The 20567-nt window shown below is 45.0% G+C and overlaps 5 non-coding genes across 5 annotated transcripts; all 5 read left to right on the top strand.

Annotated features, from left to right (window-relative positions):
• Nucleotides 1-11102: 11102 nt before the first annotated feature.
• On the top strand, nucleotides 11103-11173 carry TRNAG-GCC (transfer RNA glycine (anticodon GCC)). The gene has a single exon. It is a non-coding gene; the product is annotated as a tRNA-Gly (tRNA).
• Nucleotides 11174-12062: 889 nt separating this feature from the next.
• Nucleotides 12063-12135, top strand: TRNAA-AGC (transfer RNA alanine (anticodon AGC)). Its single transcript has one exon. It is a non-coding gene; the product is annotated as a tRNA-Ala (tRNA).
• A 1624-nt stretch (nucleotides 12136-13759) lies between these two features.
• TRNAG-GCC (transfer RNA glycine (anticodon GCC)) lies at nucleotides 13760-13830 on the top strand. The gene has a single exon. It is a non-coding gene; the product is annotated as a tRNA-Gly (tRNA).
• Nucleotides 13831-17376: 3546 nt separating this feature from the next.
• TRNAA-AGC (transfer RNA alanine (anticodon AGC)) lies at nucleotides 17377-17449 on the top strand. Its single transcript has one exon. It is a non-coding gene; the product is annotated as a tRNA-Ala (tRNA).
• A 1624-nt stretch (nucleotides 17450-19073) lies between these two features.
• Nucleotides 19074-19144, top strand: TRNAG-GCC (transfer RNA glycine (anticodon GCC)). Its single transcript has one exon. It is a non-coding gene; the product is annotated as a tRNA-Gly (tRNA).
• The last annotated feature ends 1423 nt before the right edge of the window (nucleotides 19145-20567 follow it).

Here is a 20567-nt window from a genome sequence, read left to right as displayed (position 1 = left end):
GTTAAAAATTGTTTATTGCCATATTATAAATTTTTCATATTTCATAATTTATTGAATATTAATAACCAGAGTATCATATATCAAGGGCTTCCTTCTTGCAATCCTATGGCCACGGCTTGTAAGAATATAACCTTTGAGATATTCGAAATTATTAATTATTAATAAATTTAAGAAAAATCATATCATTAAAAATTTGTGATTGATGTAATTAGTTAGAGACCTTATTATTGTGTCTCACATTGGTAGGATATATTTTTGATTGTGTGTACCAATGTTCATTTATCACCAGTCTTTTGCGTTTTGTGTTAATATATATATAATTTTTGTACATAAATAAATTTTTATATTTATCTATTATAAGGCAAATTTTGTGTGTATGGTACGAAATCATATTGGCTAAAAGAATTCAAGGTATAATAATAAGTGGTGATCAAATTATCAAAGTGTCCAAATTATTGGTTTACTAAATATTTGCCGTATTTTAACGGCTGGAGGCACTGTAATATTTCATCTAAGGGAAAGGGACACGCCCTTTATAGATAAAAATATCCTTACATAAACCACCACAACATAAATTTGGAGGCACTGCTGAGATTCATAGAAATCGTACCATAACACAAAACGCACTGGTGATTGTATATTTGTACACTTGGTCAAACATATCTTTTGTATCAAAATGGCATCCAGTAATCACGGATCCACCTCTTCCAAGCATAACGAGGAAAATTTGGCGGCTCAAGGCATTGAGCAGGAAGTTATGAAGCCAGCTCGGAAAGCTGCCGGTGCTTGGCAGAAGTATGTTGAAAATGAAGTAATAAATTATCTCCGCAAGAAATTGAATTTGGGGGATAGCAATAATGAATTTGTGGATGAAGAGAAAGAGCAGGCCATGAGTACCTTTGAGGACCTGTTCAACCAAAAGGGCCAGGTTGTTGGGTTTTTAATAGCATTTGCTGGAGCAGAAAGTGATAGAAGCCGTGACAGACTTCTCCTAGAAGCTTGGCCCATGTTATGGTTCATGACCGCTGGAGCTGCCCAGCGGACCATGACTCTAAGGGAAGAGTTGTCAGAGGCCCGCCTCTTGTTAGAAAGCAAAAATCAGGACATTGAGTCTTTGAAAGGGAAGCTTGGTCATGCCGGTATTCGTTTAGACGAATCCGAGAAACATTATGATAGATTGGTCGGAGACTTTCGAAGTGCTCAGGACCTATATGAAAGAAACTTTCAGGAATTAAAACAACTTCAAAAGAAGTATCAGGACTTAAAAGATGAGGTGGAGTACTTCAGATCAGAGAGGTTATCTCCTGTCAAAATTAAAGTTCACCCAGGGGATAAGCATGACCAGTCAGAACTTACCTTGATAAAATCTGAGCAGAAAACTCTGGAGGAGCAGATTATAAGGTTGACGGCCCAAATAAATTCTGGGGTCCAAAGACGGACCAACCCAGTCAAGCCAGAGGCTGATGAGCGGAGATACCCGCATCACAGCGAAGTATCTGATAGTGAGTCAGGGTCAGAATATAGGTCACCTCCTAGGCTTTCAAGATACACTCCAGAGCGCTCTGAAGAAAAATATGAGGTTTCATATAGGCAGGAAGGGAAATCCCAGGGGTCATTCAGGAGATATGACACCCCAAAGGTTATTAAGTTCCTGAAGGACACTGTTCCTATGTTTTCTAAGAAAGGGTCCCTTGAGATCACCGAACACATGAGAACATATGAACAGACGTTAGAGATTCTGGGCATTAGAGATGACCACACCAAAATAGAATTGCTGCCATGGGTGTTTGAAGAGAAATACCGGCAATTCTTTGAGACCTTGAGGGCCTATTCCAATCAGTCCTGGAGAGAGGTTAAACATAAGTGCCACATGGAATTTGGGCCTTATAAAACGGTAACCTCTGCCAAGGCTGCGGCCTACAATTTAAAGTGTGGTCCTCACCAAAGCCCTGCAGAATTTCTGGCTGTCCTCAGAAATGCCTATTTCCTGGCTGAAAAGGATCCCAATCCTAACCAGCCAGAATTCAAGACACTATTCTATGAAGCATTACCTGCTTACATCAAATTGGGACTTGCAAAGGATTACAGAAAAGGACGCTCTCTTGATTGGTTGGTGAGAGAGAGCGACTATTTATTCTCAATCCAACAGTCCAGTGAGGGCGGGATAAAAAGAGAACCTAAAAATAGCCCCAAGATAGTAGCAGCCACTACCGTTTCCCCTCCAAATCCAAATTTGCAGGCAGAGAAGAAATCATATGCGGAAGTAGTCCGTGGGGGTAAAACCAATGGTTCCCCTAGATTTGTACCTCAAACCCAGCAAGTGAAGGAGGTCCATAACTTTGCACCCCACAACCAGTGGGTAAGAAAGGATAGACAAAAGCCAGGGAACTACGGTAGTGGAAGTGAGAAGAATAAAAAGTATGGTAAGGGTCAGTACAGTGATGAGAATCAAAGGAGGCAATGGTATCCTCAGAGGTTCTATTATCCTCGCCAAAACCAACATGGCAATTTTTATGGGAACCCCAATTTCAACAGGCCCCATAATTACAATAAGAATCCCAATTTTAATAAAAACTCCGACTTCCAAAGATTTCCTCCACGCCAAGAACACCCTCAGGCTCAAAGGGGGGATACAGTACCCCAGGCTCCCTTTAATAACAGGGAGACCCCAAAACCTCAGATAGAACAATGGCGTCGTTATCAGAGCAGTAGTTCTGACTCTGAGTCTCATTACCAGTCTCGTCCAAAATACAAGCGCAAGTATAGGAAAAGGGAGAATCAACAGAATGACTCCTCTGAGCGTATTGGACAAATAGAGGCACAGGTCAGCAAAATGGCTGAACAAATGGACAGGCTTGTCACTCAATTTCCATCCAATCCTTTTTTAGGAGCAGCTCCTGTGACCAACCAAGGGTCACAGAACTAACAGGCAACCAAGCCTTAAACCAACAGGGGAGGACACTGAGTCAAATGACAGGAGATGTGTGCCCCGTCCCTGACACGCCTACTAATGGAGAAGTTAGTTCTCAGGCAAAGGGGGACCATTTGTTGGTTATTAATGATTCTCCTGCTTTTCAGTGTCCATCTATTGCCCCTAATATAGTCGCGGCATCGGAAGTCATCAGGATTGACAAGCCAGACGGAGCACCAACTTCTAGTTGTGCTTCTGTCTTGAGACAGTCCAAGAATCCCACCAGGGAGGATAAGGGTGATGTGTCCACCACATGCGGTGAGATAAGAGCTAGTCATAGGTTATTGAAGGGCCCACAGATCTTCAACCACACTAATTTCATGTGTGAGCTGACTGAATCTGATGGGAGATATTATGCCACGGTGCAGGTGCAGGATGCCAGTGATCTTTCGATTGTCGGCTTAATAGACACTGGATCCCAAGCAACCATCATGTCACAGGAACATTTTGACAAAGTGGCGAATGTCATGCCCACCAAGCCGAGACTTAAAAGTTTTGACAGCTCATTGATTGGTGTAGGTGGAGACCCGTTACAAGTCATGGGTACCGCCTGGCTTAAATTGAAACTGGGTAATAAGGAACTGAGACACCCCATCATCATTGCCAGTATCTCCCAGCACCACATGATAATTGGGATGGACTTCCTAAAAAGGCTGAACACCATAGTTGACTGTGTGAACCAAGTCCTGTGGTCACAGGTAAATACCCCAATTAAATATGGGAAACTTAAAACTCCCCATTCCCGACAACACTGCCACCTGGTGGAAGAAAGGCCTGGATCATTAGAAATCCATTTCAGGAACAGCCAACTTCCTGATGTAACGGTTATCAAACCTGATGACCATAACCCTATCAGAAGAGATGAGGAACACATTTTTAGAATTCCCCAAGATAAAATAAAAGATATTTCCCTCCAAGATGACATCCTTACGATATCTTTTCATCAGGAGGATAAACCAAGAAAAGGGGGAGATCACACCCAATTCTTGACAGGTATTGAAAGGGTTAACAGCGACTTGTTTATCCCCATCCGGATAAATGGTCTTAATAGGTCAAAATATGCCAAACTAGATTTGAGACAGGAACACAGCTTTGTAAGCCATGGGTTGATAAAACACCTGACCGAAATGGAAATGATCCGTTTCTCCACACCTCAGCGTCATTAGATTTCAGACTCCCTTGATGACTCTGATGATCACAATTCAATGGCTAGGTGTCTCTTAAACGTCACTGTAGGAAACAAAACAGCCACCCATGTGTTCCTAGTCTTGGATAATCCCCAAACTAAAATTTATTTTGGCAACGATGTATTACATCGCTTTGCAATGCAAGTCGACCTAATTAATGACTGTTTATGGAGTCGACTAAAGGGGGACCCCGAAAAATACCAAAATCTGGACTTAGCTTTAAAATCCCAGCAACAGATGCCTTATGCTGTTGAAGTCCAGGTAGCCCAAAAGATTACAATTCCTAAGGGCATAAATAACTTCATACTCCCCATCCAAGTTAAAAAGGGACATAGACTGAAGGGGTCAGATGCATTAGTATGCCTCTCCCATAAAATGCAGGGGGAGGGACTGAACATTACACACACGCCCCTAGTCAACACACATCAATCCCCGATGTACATTTACGTACATAATCTGTCCAATCAGGACATCGTCTTACCCAAAGAGACCCTTATTGGTCTAGCGGTAGAGACTGAATATTACACCTTTGGGGTCACTAACCAGGTGATTGGACTCATCCCCGATGAATATTTGTCGGAGGAACAATTAATTGAACAAACATTCCATTCATTACCAGAGGGTATTTTCACCATAGAGTCCATTTATCCATTCGATTCTAAAGATGGCACCTGTCGAGTCGAAGAGACATCAATTGTCTTTGATCACCCAATCAAAGAACAAGAGTACCCCAAAGAACCTGGATGGCAGGAGAACACACACACACATCACATACCCAATGACCTCACCACGAAACTTGAAGAGGCATATGAGATAGGTCAGCCGGAAAGCTTTCCTGGATTCAAGGAGTTAGTGGAAGAGATGGTGGCCCTCGCCGACGCGTGTGCCAGTGATCTCGACCGACAATTGCTCCGAGAGCTTCTCCTTGAATTCCAAGAGATCTTTGCCAAGGATTCTTACGATTGTGGGACTACTGACCTACACATCGCTAGGATCCAAACAGATCCAGATGCCCCACCAGTATTCGTAAGACAGTATAGGTTACCATTAGCTTCCTATGAATCTCTAGCTGAGATTATCAGGAAGTTACATGAAAGGGGTATAATTCGGCCCATCCACAGCTCCTATAACCACCCGATCCTGGGTATTTTAAAACCCAATGGACAATGGCGTTTGTGCGCTGACCTCCGTCAGCTGAACAAACGTGTGTACATGTCAGGATGGCCTGTCCCATACATAGACCAATGTCTCGCCCAGCTCCAAGGATCCCAAGTTTTCACAGCCTTGGATTGTGCACAGGGGTATTGGACCATAAAGGTGAGTGAGGAAGACCAATACAAACTGGCTTTCAGTTTTGGGAATCGACAATATTGTTGGGTGAGAATGCCTTTCGGATTCATAAATTCCGGACATGAATTTGCTGTGTTCATGCACAAGGCCATGCCAGACGCTTTCGAAAGGGGGACGTTGGCATATGTGGACGATATCCTGATCAAAAGTACTGATATGGCCAAACACATTACAGAACTTCGGCATGTCCTGGGCCAATTAAAAGCAGCAGGAGTTAAACTGTCCTTACAAAAAGCCCAGTGGTGTCGCACGAAGGTAAACTTCCTAGGCCATGAAGTTACTGCTGAAGGTTTGAACCCACAAAAGAAGAAGGTTGAGGCGGTTCTGAACTGTAAAGTCCCTACTAACCTTAAAGAATTGAGATCATTCCTAGGTATGGTGAACTACTCGCGTAAGTTTATTGATAATTACGCCGAGATAAGCAAGCCGTTGCTTCACCTACTGAAGAAGGATGTCGAATGGTCGTGGGGTAAGAAACAGGAGGACGCCATGAAGGAATTAAAGGAACGTCTCACACAAGCCCCGTGTCTCGGATATCCCGAAGGGGGTAAAAATTTCTATCTAGAGACAGGGTTTACGCAGGTAAGTATGAGTTCTGTTCTTTACCAGAAACGTGATGATGTCAGTAAGGTGATTGCCTATGCCAGTAAAACTTTGTCCCCGGTTGAAGTAAAGTTCAGTGACTGTGAAAAAGCTCTATTGTCCACCGTGTGGGCATTACAGAATTTCCGCAGTTACATTCAGGGAGAGAGAATCATTGTTGAAACGGCACACCAGCCTTTACAGTATTTAAAGAGTGAACGTATCAAGGGAGGAAATGTGTCTAATAGCCGCATCACTGCTTGGACTTTGTCTTTGCAAGGGTGGCCTCTTGAAATTCGGTACAAACAGAACAAGGAAAGTCCAGTAGCCCAGGGCCTAGCCGAGCTCCATGATTGTTCCGCAACTACGCCTGCTATGGAGGGCCCGGACACTGACTTTCTGGAAGAACAACTGTTCTCTCCCTACAAGGTTTACGATGAAGAATACTGTAAACAGCTGCCGTGTGTATATGTGGATGGTTGTGCTTTTCATCACAAGGATGGGGAACAGCTCCAACTAGTGGCAGGTATTGGAATCGTTTGGACCCAAGGTGTCACCCCAATTTCTGTGGGATACAAACTTGGACCAAAAAGCAGTCAGGTTGCTGAACTTACTGCAATTCTTAGAGTAGTTGAGATGGCTATAGAGTTCAACATCAGAGAGTGTGCCATCATAACCGATTCCAATTATGTCAGGAATAGTTTTGTGGAGTATTTCCCTAGGTGGAAGCGAAACAACATGAACAAGAGTAATCACAAACCCGTGAAACATGGTAAGCTCTTTTGTCACATCGATGAACTGGTAAGGTCCAATGATCTCACCCTGCACTTCAAGAAGACCAAAGGCCACTCCAAGGTTCTAGGTGCCGAGAAAGAAGGGAACGATCTGGCCGATTCTCTAGCCAAGGAAGGGGCAATCACCGGTGAACTGTTAGACATTGATCAATTTTTAGGTACCGTACGGGTTGAAGCTGTCACCAGGCAACAGGCCAGAACAGCTGGTGATCCGAATGCATTACAGTGGAGTCACGATTCTCCTAGTGAGGATTTAATTACTGCCCAAAAAGAAGACCCAATAATTGGCTTGTTTTATAGTCATATAGAAGATCCCAACCAAAATCCCATAAATAAGGAAGTATGTAGTGGGAAGGAGGATTTACGTATCTTAATGAAATCCAAATCCCAATTCTCTTTATACCAGGGATTGTTGATACGAACCTCAAAGGGTGGCGTACAACAATGGGTCGTCCCACTTAAATTTAGAGGTTTGATGCTACAGCATGCCCATGATGCTCCCACTCCCGGTCATCGTGGAGAAAAGATCACGTATGAGATCCTGCGGGATTATGCCTACTGGCCTCATATGTTACGTGATGTGAAGGAGTACTGCCAAGGTTGCCTAATATGTCCCCAATTTCAACCTACCAAGCCAACTCACAGAGCACCTCTCCAGAAGAGGGGGATATGTATGCCTTGGTCAGACCTTCAAATGGATTTTATTGGGCCCGTAACAAAATCTTCACGAGGAAATCGGTATATGTTAACAGTTACATGTTTATTCACCAAGTATGTCGAATGTATACCAGCACCAAATAACAGCTCCGAGACATGTGCTGCATTGCTAATAAATCATGTATTTTCACGTTTTGGTTTACCTCAGAGGATAGAGTCTGATAGAGGATCGCACTTCACTAGCGAAGTGATGGCCAAATTGTGGAAAATTTTGGGGGTTAAAAGGAAATTGCATATCGCCTATCGGCCAGCCTCTAGTGGTGGTGTAGAACGATACAATCAGACCATCGTTAATGTCCTTAAGAAATTTGTTAAGGAAACAGGCAAAGATTGGGATGTCAAGCTCCCGCTGGTCCTGATGGCGTTGAGGGCTACTCCGAATACAGTTACAAAAATGTCATCTTTTGAACTGATGACAGGTAGACGGATGGTACTGCCACAGCACTTATTGTATCGCACTACAGATCAAAATTTGATCAATGCTAACACCACACACCAGTACATAGAGGATTTACGTAAACATCTGCAATATGCTTTTGCCTTTGCCCAGCGAAATTTGGAAAGAGCTGCAACTAGTGCTAAGACATACTATGATCTCAAAACCTCCAAGAAGGAATATGAGATTGGTGACAAGGTCTATCTATACAACTTTGCAAGAGACCAGATCAAGGAACGTAAATTCCTTCCATCTTGGAAAGGTCCGTTCTCTATCATTGATAAAATCTCTCCGGTCGCATATAAATTGCAGGTTACCCGGTATGGTGAAATCAGTGATAGATGGGTGCACATCAATCAATTACGTGCTTGCCATCCGAAGTCTCAATTGCAGTTGTTGGAAGACTAACCCACCAGTTCCTATCTGGAGATATTGAGATCATCATTAAATTTCCTTTGAACATATAATTCATCTTTTGTCTCACAGGATCCAGTAATATAATTTTATGTATATCCAATACTTAAACTGTTCATTTTAATAATTTAGAAAGGAAGGCCCAGACTATGACCAGACCGGCGATCGGAGGTGTCAATGACCGGACCCTAGAAGGAAGCTATAATGTCCTGTGGGAAAGACCAGATGCCAGAGATCGATCCGGAGACGATAACCTGATGTCCCAGGCCACCAAGGGCCAGTCCAGAGGAAAAGACCCGCCTAGGAGACCGTCTAAGAGACCTGTCGTGCGGAGGACCCATGGACCCCAAGGTGGATGTGCCAGGCCAGGCCGGCCTCATCACAAGACCAGGATCGTCATCGGAAGTGTCCATCTAAAGACGCCGAGTCAAGTTAAGGACCAACCAGCATCACCGCTGCCATTTTATTATAAAAAAAAAAAAAAAAAAATTTTTTTTATTATTTCATTCCCTTCACCGGAGAAGACGAACGATCACTCTAACCAAAAGTCCCACTCATGTTTTTCGATACAGACACCCCTCTACGCGTGCCTATACCCCAAAAACAAAGGGGGATTTGTTGTGGACTTTTGAATCACGTCTCAAAAATATGACTTTTATCAAGACATAATATTATGTGGCAAACAGCTCAGTATAGCCGGATGCTAAGAGTTAATTTTGTCTTGGTTGAACCATCAAGGATTCTAGTTAAGAAATGGAGAATGGGGGAAGTGAGTCTTTTCCAAGACAATAAGCCTGTTTGAACTGTCAACAAGGACTATTTGTATATGGAGGTTGAGAAGAATGCACATACAGAAAAGTCAAACACATAGCCAGATAGGACTTTGACTTTTAAACATTTCAACAAGAATGAGACGGGAACTCAACTGGTTGAAAGCTTAACCAAAACCTGTAGAGTGTGATGAACTAACAGACCTCTGAAACTATTACCATATACTATTGTTCACCAAGGGTGAAAGCATTAACAATTGTTTACCATGAGTCCAATACAAGGGCCATGCAAACAGAGAGTTTTTTTTCCTACACAGAGAAAATGTTGATTCTGAAACAAAGGGGTGAAATTCAGGACATTTAAGTTTAAAAGTTCACTGTATATCATGACAAAAATATACTACAAAAACATATCATAAATAAGATGTTATAGATTTTAAACACCACTAAATACTCAGTAATGGGAACTATATATCACTAATTTGAGTATTGAGATGATGGGAAGTAAGATGTATTATAGACTAGCATTAGTTACATGTCTTATCAGGAAACAAACAGGATGGTACTTCAAGGAGGAATAACCGAATATACACCTATATTCCATGGTCCCTATTTAGAATAATATAGGTATCACTGCTATATCTGGATAGAGCCCTATATTTTATTCCTGAAATTACCTGAAGATTCCACCCAAGGTATGAGTCATCTCAAATACTCACATTGTTCTGTGATACATGACCGCCACCTGGCGGGCAGGTGAGAAATAGCTTATGTACACACATTTCTCAACTAGCCAATCAGGAAGCCTGGTGGGAAGGTATCTTAGAACAATGGACTAGTGGATATAAAAGCCCATGTGCTTTAAGGAAAAGAAAGATCCCTCATAAAAACCTCATGGAAAGACCTGACATCTGAAAAAGATCTGCTGAATAACTACTCTTCCATCTTTTCAAACTTCCTAAAACTTTAAACCTCTAATCTGATAACTTCCTACATTCTCCCCTACTGAATCTATCACTTGCCCTATATATCAGTCTAAAGGCGTTCCACTGCCAGCTAAATCCACGGGAGAGTTGCCTAGTCTGAATTCCGGGTGTGGTGAGATATTTATTTGATTTTTGTATTAATTATGTTCTCTGTTGTGTGGAATCATAAAATTACCTCAGTGTATCATAACAATATTGAGTAGTTAGATCTATGTAGAAAGATACTGTGTTACTGTTAAAAATTGTTTATTGCCATATTATAAATTTTTCATATTTCATAATTTATTGAATATTAATAACCAGAGTATCATATATCAAGGGCTTCCTTCTTGCAATCCTATGGCCACGGCTTGTAAGAATATAACCTTTGAGATATTCGAAATTATTAATTATTAATAAATTTAAGAAAAATCATATCATTAAAAATTTGTGATTGATGTAATTAGTTAGAGACCTTATTATTGTGTCTCACATTGGTAGGATATATTTTTGATTGTGTGTACCAATGTTCATTTATCACCAGTCTTTTGCGTTTTGTGTTAATATATATATAATTTTTGTACATAAATAAATTTTTATATTTATCTATTATAAGGCAAATTTTGTGTGTATGGTACGAAATCATATTGGCTAAAAGAATTCAAGGTATAATAATAAGTGGTGATCAAATTATCAAAGTGTCCAAATTATTGGTTTACTAAATATTTGCCGTATTTTAACGGCTGGAGGCACTGTAATATTTCATCTAAGGGAAAGGGACACGCCCTTTATAGATAAAAATATCCTTACATAAACCACCACAACAGAATGTATTCACAGAGATGGTTACCATGGCCTAAAGCAGCACCTTTTAGCACCTGTCAGGCCAGGGAAGCCACATGTGTCCTGCCAAAGAGCATTGGTGGTTCAGTGGTAGAATTCTCGCCTGCCACGCAGGAGGCCCGGGTTCGATTCCCGGCCAATGCAATTATGCTCACTTTCTATCCAGCTATCGCCTCACAGGTAGCTCAGTATCCCGCCGCCCCCAGATATCCAGTACCTTGGAAGGTGTCAAGGCTCATGTGTATTGTCTAGAACCTGCTAGTCGGTGTGAGCCTTTTTGAAACCACCTCCTTCAAATGACATCATGGAAAGCCATGGGGCCATACCGAAGGAAATGGTTGTTAGTCGCCCACGGACATGCTTGGAGGTGCCACTCTGCCACCAAGGGTTCCATGGATAACACCAGAACCCTCGCTACTGGCTGGAGAAGGAGCTTCTTCCCAAGGGATTCTGCTGTCCAAAGTCTCAGGAAAGAAAAAAGGGACCTCTGTGGAGGAAGAGTGAAAACCTTTGAAATTGGGAAAATGGAGGCTGTCTTGGTGTCTAGCGGCCACAGCCTAACCCATCAATGCTGACACGGGGAGGTGCCTGGAGATATAGCTATCTAACGTGGTAGGTGTTCTGATGCCATCTGATGGTTGGTTTCCAGATTGCATTCTGGGTGATCTTAGATGTATATACAGCATTTAAATGTGAAGCTGCAAGTAGTAAAAAATGAGGAAATATATCTATGCTTTGAGTCTGTGGAATGTAGACCTAATGTGTCATGTCAATAAGCAGCGTACGGGGTAAAAAGGTGATTTTTAATCCTTTGCGCTTGAAGATTGCATCTCTGGCAACAGTGCTAGTGAGAGAGGCAATTGTTGGTGGCAGTGAAGGAGTTGATTGCTGGCAGGTGGTATATAGCACTGGGATGCTGCATTGTGCTGTGCTGAATGAAACACAGTTACACAAAACAGATGGTGGACTTTATGCCGCGTAGCACATAAGAGAGCAGTGATCAACGAGAGCGCAAAGAAAGCACCGGAGCCAAGGGGGATTAGCTCAAGTGGTAGAGCGCTCGCTTAGCATGCGAGAGGTAGCGGGATCAATGCCCGCATCCTCCAAAGGAAAGCCCTCACGTGGGGTGACCTGCTTTGGATTTTTTTTTTCTTCAGGCTCGGCACTGAGCGCTGTGGGAAAAGCCTCGCCTCTCTAGTCAAAAGGCCAAGCAGGAGTCATCCTCGTAACATGTGCCATGGCGTTGACACTCTCGGGCAGATGTGGCTTCAGCCCATAAATTGACACAGAAGGACTAACACAAAGCATAAAGTGCTTGCTTTGCCTGCCAGAAGTCGCGCAAGGCAGTGTTGGACCAAAGCAATCTATTACCCAAAGCACGGCCAGCCTTCCATGGCCAAGAGACAATATTCCATTAGTGCAAAAAGTGCAAGTGCCATGTAGAAGCTGAGAGGTTTCCACTGGTTTTATCACCACAATCACGTCCCACTTCCTTGACACAGAAGTGTCACAGACCCAACCAGAACAGGGCTTTTGGAGGGAACTAGGGGCTAGCCTTCTGCCCACTGATTAGGGCCCATGGAGAGAGCAGATCATTCTCCAATGATGGACAACAACGCGATGAACGCTGAGAGCGAGGCTTGGATTACAACTCTGTATAAAGACAATAAATCTTCCCTTGCGGAGTGGATGGAAAGATGTCATATTAACCCGGTACAGGTCAATGGTCAGAGGAAATATGGTGGCCCTCGTGCAGACTGGGTTGGAGAAGATCCTCTGTTTGGGACAGAAATATTTATCAACAATCTCCCTCAAGAAATCTATGAATAGATCAATGAATTCCACAGTTCAGACTGTTGGAATATTGTATGAGTTTTGTCTTAGGATGGACAGATTAGACAAGTGAAAGCAAAGAGCTGAAAGACAGCACGTGTAGGGGACTTGGCGCATTGAGGGCTGGGTTTGTTGCCGGGCTGTCTGCGGTGTGCTCCCCGATTAATCAAAGCATTTTCTGGGTGAAAGAAAGCCCTTTGCCTAAGCAAAGAAAGAGAGATTGCCAGAGAAAAAGGTCAACTTAGCAGAGGATGGTTTCGATCCATTGACCTCTGGGTTATGGGCCCAGCACGCTTCCGCTGCGCCACTCTGCTCCAGGCCGGAAGACCCAGCAAAAATAGGAGGATGTAATATGCTACCGGTCCTACGGGACAAAAACTTCAGGAAAATCTTTGGCTGGGAGGCAACCTCGCCTGCCGCTCCACGGCCACTTTCCACATTCTGCTTATAGAAGGCTTTCATGGGAAAAGATCGGTTCCTCTCTTTTTCAGGCAGCTCCTATTGACTTTGCAGAGTCTCACATCAGGCCAATGTGGAGCCCCTCTAAAGATCTCCTACGGATGTGAATGGGGAGTGGGTCCATCCGGCAAAGTCGCAAGGTAGATTAATAGGCACTGACATTGATTTTGACAAGTCAACCCCAAGTCAAAGGTACTTAGAAAAAGCTCTGGCCCAGTCTTGGGGCTTTTCTTCTCCAATGGAAAGGCTTTCTAGCCTCAAAGACGCAATGGGCTGTCCTACATGTTCACAGTGGTGGTGTGTACGGCTGAAGAAAGGCATGTCTTTGGGTGGACTTGACCCACATCTGAATGTATTCACAGAGATGGTTACCATGGCCTAAAGCAGCACCTTTTAGCACCTGTCAGGCCAGGGAAGCCACATGTGTCCTGCCAAAGAGCATTGGTGGTTCAGTGGTAGAATTCTCGCCTGCCACGCGGGAGGCCCGGGTTCGATTCCCGGCCAATGCAATTATGCTCACTTTCTATCCAGCTATCGCCTCACAGGTAGCTCAGTATCCTGCCGCCCCCAGATATCCAGTACCTTGGAAGGTGTCAAGGTTCATGTGTATTGTCTAGAACCTGCTAGTCGGTGTGAGCCTTTTTGAAACCACCTCCTTCAAATGACATCATGGAAAGCCATGGGGCCATACCGAAGGAAATGGTTGTTAGTCACCCACGGACATGCTTGGAGGTGCCACTCTGCCACCAAGGGTTCCATGGATAACACCAGAACCCTCGCTACTGGCTGGAGAAGGAGCTTCTTCCCAAGGGATTCTGCTGTCCAAAGTCTCAGGAAAGAAAAAAGGGACCTCTGTGGAGGAAGAGTGAAAACCTTTGAAATTGGGAAAATGGAGGCTGTCTTGGTGTCTAGCGGCCACAGCCTAACCCATCAATGCTGACACGGGGAGGTGCCTGGAGATATAGCTATCTAACGTGGTAGGTGTTCTGATGCCATCTGATGGTTGGTTTCCAGATTGCATTCTGGGTGATCTTAGATGTATATACAGCATTTAAATGTGAAGCTGCAAGTAGTAAAAAATGAGGAAATATATCTATGCTTTGAGTCTGTGGAATGTAGACCTAATGTGTCATGTCAATAAGCAGCGTACGGGGTAAAAAGGTGATTTTTAATCCTTTGCGCTTGAAGATTGCATCTCTGGCAACAGTGCTAGTGAGAGAGGCAATTGTTGGTGGCAGTGAAGGAGTTGATTGCTGGCAGGTGGTATATAGCACTGGGATGCTGCATTGTGCTGTGCTGAATGAAACACAGTTACACAAAACAGATGGTGGACTTTATGCCGCGTAGCACATAAGAGAGCAGTGATCAACGAGAGCGCAAAGAAAGCACCGGAGCCAAGGGGGATTAGTTCAAGTGGTAGAGCGCTCGCTTAGCATGCGAGAGGTAGCGGGATCAATGCCCGCATCCTCCAAAGGAAAGCCCTCACGTGGGGTGACCTGCTTTGGATTTTTTTTTTCTTCAGGCTCGGCACTGAGCGCTGTGGGAAAAGCCTCGCCTCTCTAGTCAAAAGGCCAAGCAGGAGTCATCCTCGTAACATGTGCCATGGCGTTGACACTCTCGGGCAGATGTGGCTTCAGCCCATAAATTGACACAGAAGGACTAACACAAAGCATAAAGTGCTTGCTTTGCCTGCCAGAAGTCGCGCAAGGCAGTGTTGGACCAAAGCAATCTATTACCCAAAGCACGGCCAGCCTTCCATGGCCAAGAGACAATATTCCATTAGTGCAAAAAGTGCAAGTGCCATGTAGAAGCTGAGAGGTTTCCACTGGTTTTATCACCACAATCACGTCCCACTTCCTTGACACAGAAGTGTCACAGACCCAACCAGAACAGGGCTTTTGGAGGGAACTAGGGGCTAGCCTTCTTCCCACTGATTAGGGCCCATGGAGAGAGCAGATCATTCTCCAATGATGGACAACAACGCGATGAACGCTGAGAGCGAGGCTTGGATTACAACTCTGTATAAAGACAATAAATCTTCCCTTGCGGAGTGGATGGAAAGATGTCATATTAACCCGGTACAGGTCAATGGTCAGAGGAAATATGGTGGCCCTCGTGCAGACTGGGTTGGAGAAGATCCTCTGTTTGGGACAGAAATATTTATCAACAATCTCCCTCAAGAAATCTATGAATAGATCAATGAATTCCACAGTTCAGACTGTTGGAATATTGTATGAGTTTTGTCTTAGGATGGACAGATTAGACAAGTGAAAGCAAAGAGCTGAAAGACAGCACGTGTAGGGGACTTGGCGCATTGAGGGCTGGGTTTGTTGCCGGGCTGTCTGCGGTGTGCTCCCCGATTAATCAAAGCATTTTCTGGGTGAAAGAAAGCCCTTTGCCTAAGCAAAGAAAGAGAGATTGCCAGAGAAAAAGGTCAACTTAGCAGAGGATGGTTTCGATCCATCGACCTCTGGGTTATGGGCCCAGCACGCTTCCGCTGCGCCACTCTGCTCCAGGCCGGAAGACCCAGCAAAAATAGGAGGATGTAATATGCTACCGGTCCTACGGGACAAAAACTTCAGGAAATTCTTTGGCTGGGAGGCAACCTCGCCTGCCGCTCCACGGCCACTTTCCACATTCTGCTTATAGAAGGCTTTCATGGGAAAAGATCGGTTCCTCTCTGTTTCAGGCAGCTCCTATTGACTTTGCAGAGTCTCACATCAGGCCAATGTGGAGCCCCTCTAAAGATCTCCTACGGATGTGAATGGGGAGTGGGTCCATCCGGCAAAGTCGCAAGGTAGATTAATAGGCACTGACATTGATTTTGACAAGTCAACCCCAAGTCAAAGGTACTTAGAAAAAGCTCTGGCCCAGTCTTGGGGCTTTTCTTCTCCAATGGAAAGGCTTTCTAGCCTCAAAGACGCAATGGGCTGTCCTACATGTTCACAGTGGTGGTGTGTACGGCTGAAGAAAGGCATGTCTTTGGGTGGACTTGACCCACATCTGAATGTATTCACAGAGATGGTTACCATGGCCTAAAGCAGCACCTTTTAGCACCTGTCAGGCCAGGGAAGCCACATGTGTCCTGCCAAAGAGCATTGGTGGTTCAGTGGTAGAATTCTCACCTGCCACGCGGGAGGCCCGGGTTAGATTCCCGGCCAATGCAATTATGCTCACTTTCTATCCAGCTATCGCCTCACAGGTAGCTCAGTATCCCGCCGCCCCCAGATATCCAGTACCTTGGAAGGTGTCAAGGCTCATGTGTATTGTCTAGAACCTGCTAGTCGGTGTGAGCCTTTTTGAAACCACCTCCTTCAAATGACATCATGGAAAGCCATGGGGCCATACCGAAGGAAATGGTTGTTAGTCGCCCACGGACATGCTTGGAGGTGCCACTCTGCCACCAAGGGTTCCATGGATAACACCAGAACCCTCGCTACTGGCTGGAGAAGGAGCTTCTTCCCAAGGGATTCTGCTGTCCAAAGTCTCAGGAAAGAAAAAAGGGACCTCTGTGGAGGAAGAGTGAAAACCTTTGAAATTGGGAAAATGGAGGCTGTCTTGGTGTCTAGCGGCCACAGCCTAACCCATCAATGCTGACACGGGGAGGTGCCTGGAGATATAGCTATCTAACGTGGTAGGTGTTCTGATGCCATCTGATGGTTGGTTTCCAGATTGCATTCTGGGTGATCTTAGATGTATATACAGCATTTAAATGTGAAGCTGCAAGTAGTAAAAAATGAGGAAATATATCTATGCTTTGAGTCTGTGGAATGTAGACCTAATTTGTCATGTCAATAAGCAGCGTACGGGGTAAAAAGGTGATTTTTAATCCTTTGCGCTTGAAGATTGCATCTCTGGCAACAGTGCTAGTGAGAGAGGCAATTGTTGGTGGCAGTGAAGGAGTTGATTGCTGGCAGGTGGTATATAGCACTGGGATGCTGCATTTTGCTGTGCTGAATGAAACACAGTTACACAAAACAGATGGTGGACTTTATGCCGCGTAGCACATAAGAGAGCAGTGATCAACGAGAGCGCAAAAAAAGCACCGGAGCCAAGGGGGTTTAGCTCAAGTGGTAGAGCGCTCGCTTAGCATGCGAGAGGTAGCGGGATCAATGCCCGCATCCTCCAAAGGAAAGCCCACACGTGGGGTGACCTGCTTTGGATTTTTTTTTTCTTCAGGCTCGGCACTGAGCGCTGTGGGAAAAGCCTCGCCTCTCTAGTCAAAAGGCCAAGCAGGAGTCATCCTCGTAACATGTGCCATGGCGTTGACACTCTCGGGCAGATGTGGCTTCAGCCCATAAATTGACACAGAAGGACTAACACAAAGCATAAAGTGCTTGCTTTGCCTGCCAGAAGTCGCGCAAGGCAGTGTTGGACCAAAGCAATCTATTACCCAAAGCACGGCCAGCCTTCCATGGCCAAGAGACAATATTCCATTAGTGCAAAAAGTGCAAGTGCCATGTAGAAGCTGAGAGGTTTCCACTGGTTTTATCACCACAATCACGTCCCACTTCCTTGACACAGAAGTGTCACAGACCCAACCAGAACAGGGCTTTTGGAGGGAACTAGGGGCTAGCCTTCTGCCCACTGATTAGGGCCCATGGAGAGAGCAGATCATTCTCCAATGATGGACAACAACGCGATGAACGCTGAGAGCGAGGCTTGGATTACAACTCTGTATAAAGACAATAAATCTTCCCTTGCGGAGTGGATGGAAAGATGTCATATTAACCCGGTACAGGTCAATGGTCAGAGGAAATATGGTGGCCCTCGTGCAGACTGGGTTGGAGAAGATCCTCTGTTTGGGACAGAAATATTTATCAACAATCTCCCTCAAGAAATCTATGAATAGATCAATGAATTCCACAGTTCAGACTGTTGGAATATTGTATGAGTTTTGTCTTAGGATGGACAGATTAGACAAGTGAAAGCAAAGAGCTGAAAGACAGCACGTGTAGGGGACTTGGCGCATTGAGGGCTGGGTTTGTTGCCGGGCTGTCTGCGGTGTGCTCCCCGATTAATCAAAGCATTTTCTGGGTGAAAGAAAGCCCTTTGCCTAAGCAAAGAAAGAGAGATTGCCAGAGAAAAAGGTCAACTTAGCAGAGGATGGTTTCGATCCATTGACCTCTGGGTTATGGGCCCAGCACGCTTCCGCTGCGCCACTCTGCTCCAGGCCGGAAGACCCAGCAAAAATAGGAGGATGTAATATGCTACCGGTCCTACGGGACAAAAACTTCAGGAAATTCTTTGGCTGGGAGGCAACCTCGCCTGCCGCTCCACGGCCACTTTCCACATTCTGCTTATAGAAGGCTTTCATGGGAAAAGATCGGTTCCTCTCTGTTTCAGGCAGCTCCTATTGACTTTGCAGAGTCTCACATCAGGCCAATGTGGAGCCCCTCTAAAGATCTCCTACGGATGTGAATGGGGAGTGGGTCCATCCGGCAAAGTCGCAAGGTAGATTAATAGGCACTGACATTGATTTTGACAAGTCAACCCCAAGTCAAAGGTACTTAGAAAAAGCTCTGGCCCAGTCTTGGGGCTTTTCTTCTCCAATGGAAAGGCTTTCTAGCCTCAAAGACGCAATGGGCTGTCCTACATGTTCACAGTGGTGGTGTGTACGGCTGAAGAAAGGCATGTCTTTGGGTGGACTTGACCCACATCTGAATGTATTCACAGAGATGGTTACCATGGCCTAAAGCAGCACCTTTTAGCACCTGTCAGGCCAGGGAAGCCACATGTGTCCTGCCAAAGAGCATTGGTGGTTCAGTGGTAGAATTCTCGCCTGCCACGCGGGTGGCCCGGGTTCGATTCCCGGCCAATGCAATTATGCTCACTTTCTATCCAGCTATCGCCTCACAGGTAGCTCAGTATCCTGCCGCCCCCAGATATCCAGTACCTTGGAAGGTGTCAAGGTTCATGTGTATTGTCTAGAACCTGCTAGTCGGTGTGAGCCTTTTTGAAACCACCTCCTTCAAATGACATCATGGAAAGCCATGGGGCCATACCGAAGGAAATGGTTGTTAGTCGCCCACGGACATGCTTGGAGGTGCCACTCTGCCACCAAGGGTTCCATGGATAACACCAGAACCCTCGCTACTGGCTGGAGAAGGAGCTTCTTCCCAAGGGATTCTGCTGTCCAAAGTCTCAGGAAAGAAAAAAGGGACCTCTGTGGAGGAAGAGTGAAAACCTTTGAAATTGGGAAAATGGAGGCTGTCTTGGTGTCTAGCGGCCACAGCCTAACCCATCAATGCTGACACGGGGAGGTGCCTGGAGATATAGCTATCTAACGTGGTAGGTGTTCTGATGCCATCTGATGGTTGGTTTCCAGATTGCATTCTGGGTGATCTTAGATGTATATACAGCATTTAAATGTGAAGCTGCAAGTAGTAAAAAATGAGGAAATATATCTATGCTTTGAGTCTGTGGAATGTAGACCTAATGTGTCATGTCAATAAGCAGCGTACGGGGTAAAAAGGTGATTTTTAATCCTTTGCGCTTGAAGATTGCATCTCTGGCAACAGTGCTAGTGAGAGAGGCAATTGTTGGTGGCAGTGAAGGAGTTGATTGCTGGCAGGTGGTATATAGCACTGGGATGCTGCATTGTGCTGTGCTGAATGAAACACAGTTACACAAAACAGATGGTGGACTTTATGCCGCGTAGCACATAAGAGAGCAGTGATCAACGAGAGCGCAAAGAAAGCACCGGAGCCAAGGGGGATTAGTTCAAGTGGTAGAGCGCTCGCTTAGCATGCGAGAGGTAGCGGGATCAATGCCCGCATCCTCCAAAGGAAAGCCCTCACGTGGGGTGACCTGCTTTGGATTTTTTTTTTCTTCAGGCTCGGCACTGAGCGCTGTGGGAAAAGCCTCGCCTCTCTAGTCAAAAGGCCAAGCAGGAGTCATCCTCGTAACATGTGCCATGGCGTTGACACTCTCGGGCAGATGTGGCTTCAGCCCATAAATTGACACAGAAGGACTAACACAAAGCATAAAGTGCTTGCTTTGCCTGCCAGAAGTCGCGCAAGGCAGTGTTGGACCAAAGCAATCTATTACCCAAAGCACGGCCAGCCTTCCATGGCCAAGAGACAATATTCCATTAGTGCAAAAAGTGCAAGTGCCATGTAGAAGCTGAGAGGTTTCCACTGGTTTTATCACCACAATCACGTCCCACTTCCTTGACACAGAAGTGTCACAGACCCAACCAGAACAGGGCTTTTGGAGGGAACTAGGGGCTAGCCTTCTGCCCACT

The sequence above is a fragment of the Staurois parvus genome, unplaced genomic scaffold (assembly GCF_062004578.1).
Source record: "Staurois parvus isolate SC_StPar_1 unplaced genomic scaffold, SC_StPar_1.0 ptg001130l, whole genome shotgun sequence".
NCBI classification, from domain to species: Eukaryota; Metazoa; Chordata; class Amphibia; order Anura; family Ranidae; genus Staurois; species Staurois parvus.
Note: the sequence above shows the minus strand (reverse complement) of the source record. Positions and strands in the feature narration are given on the sequence as shown.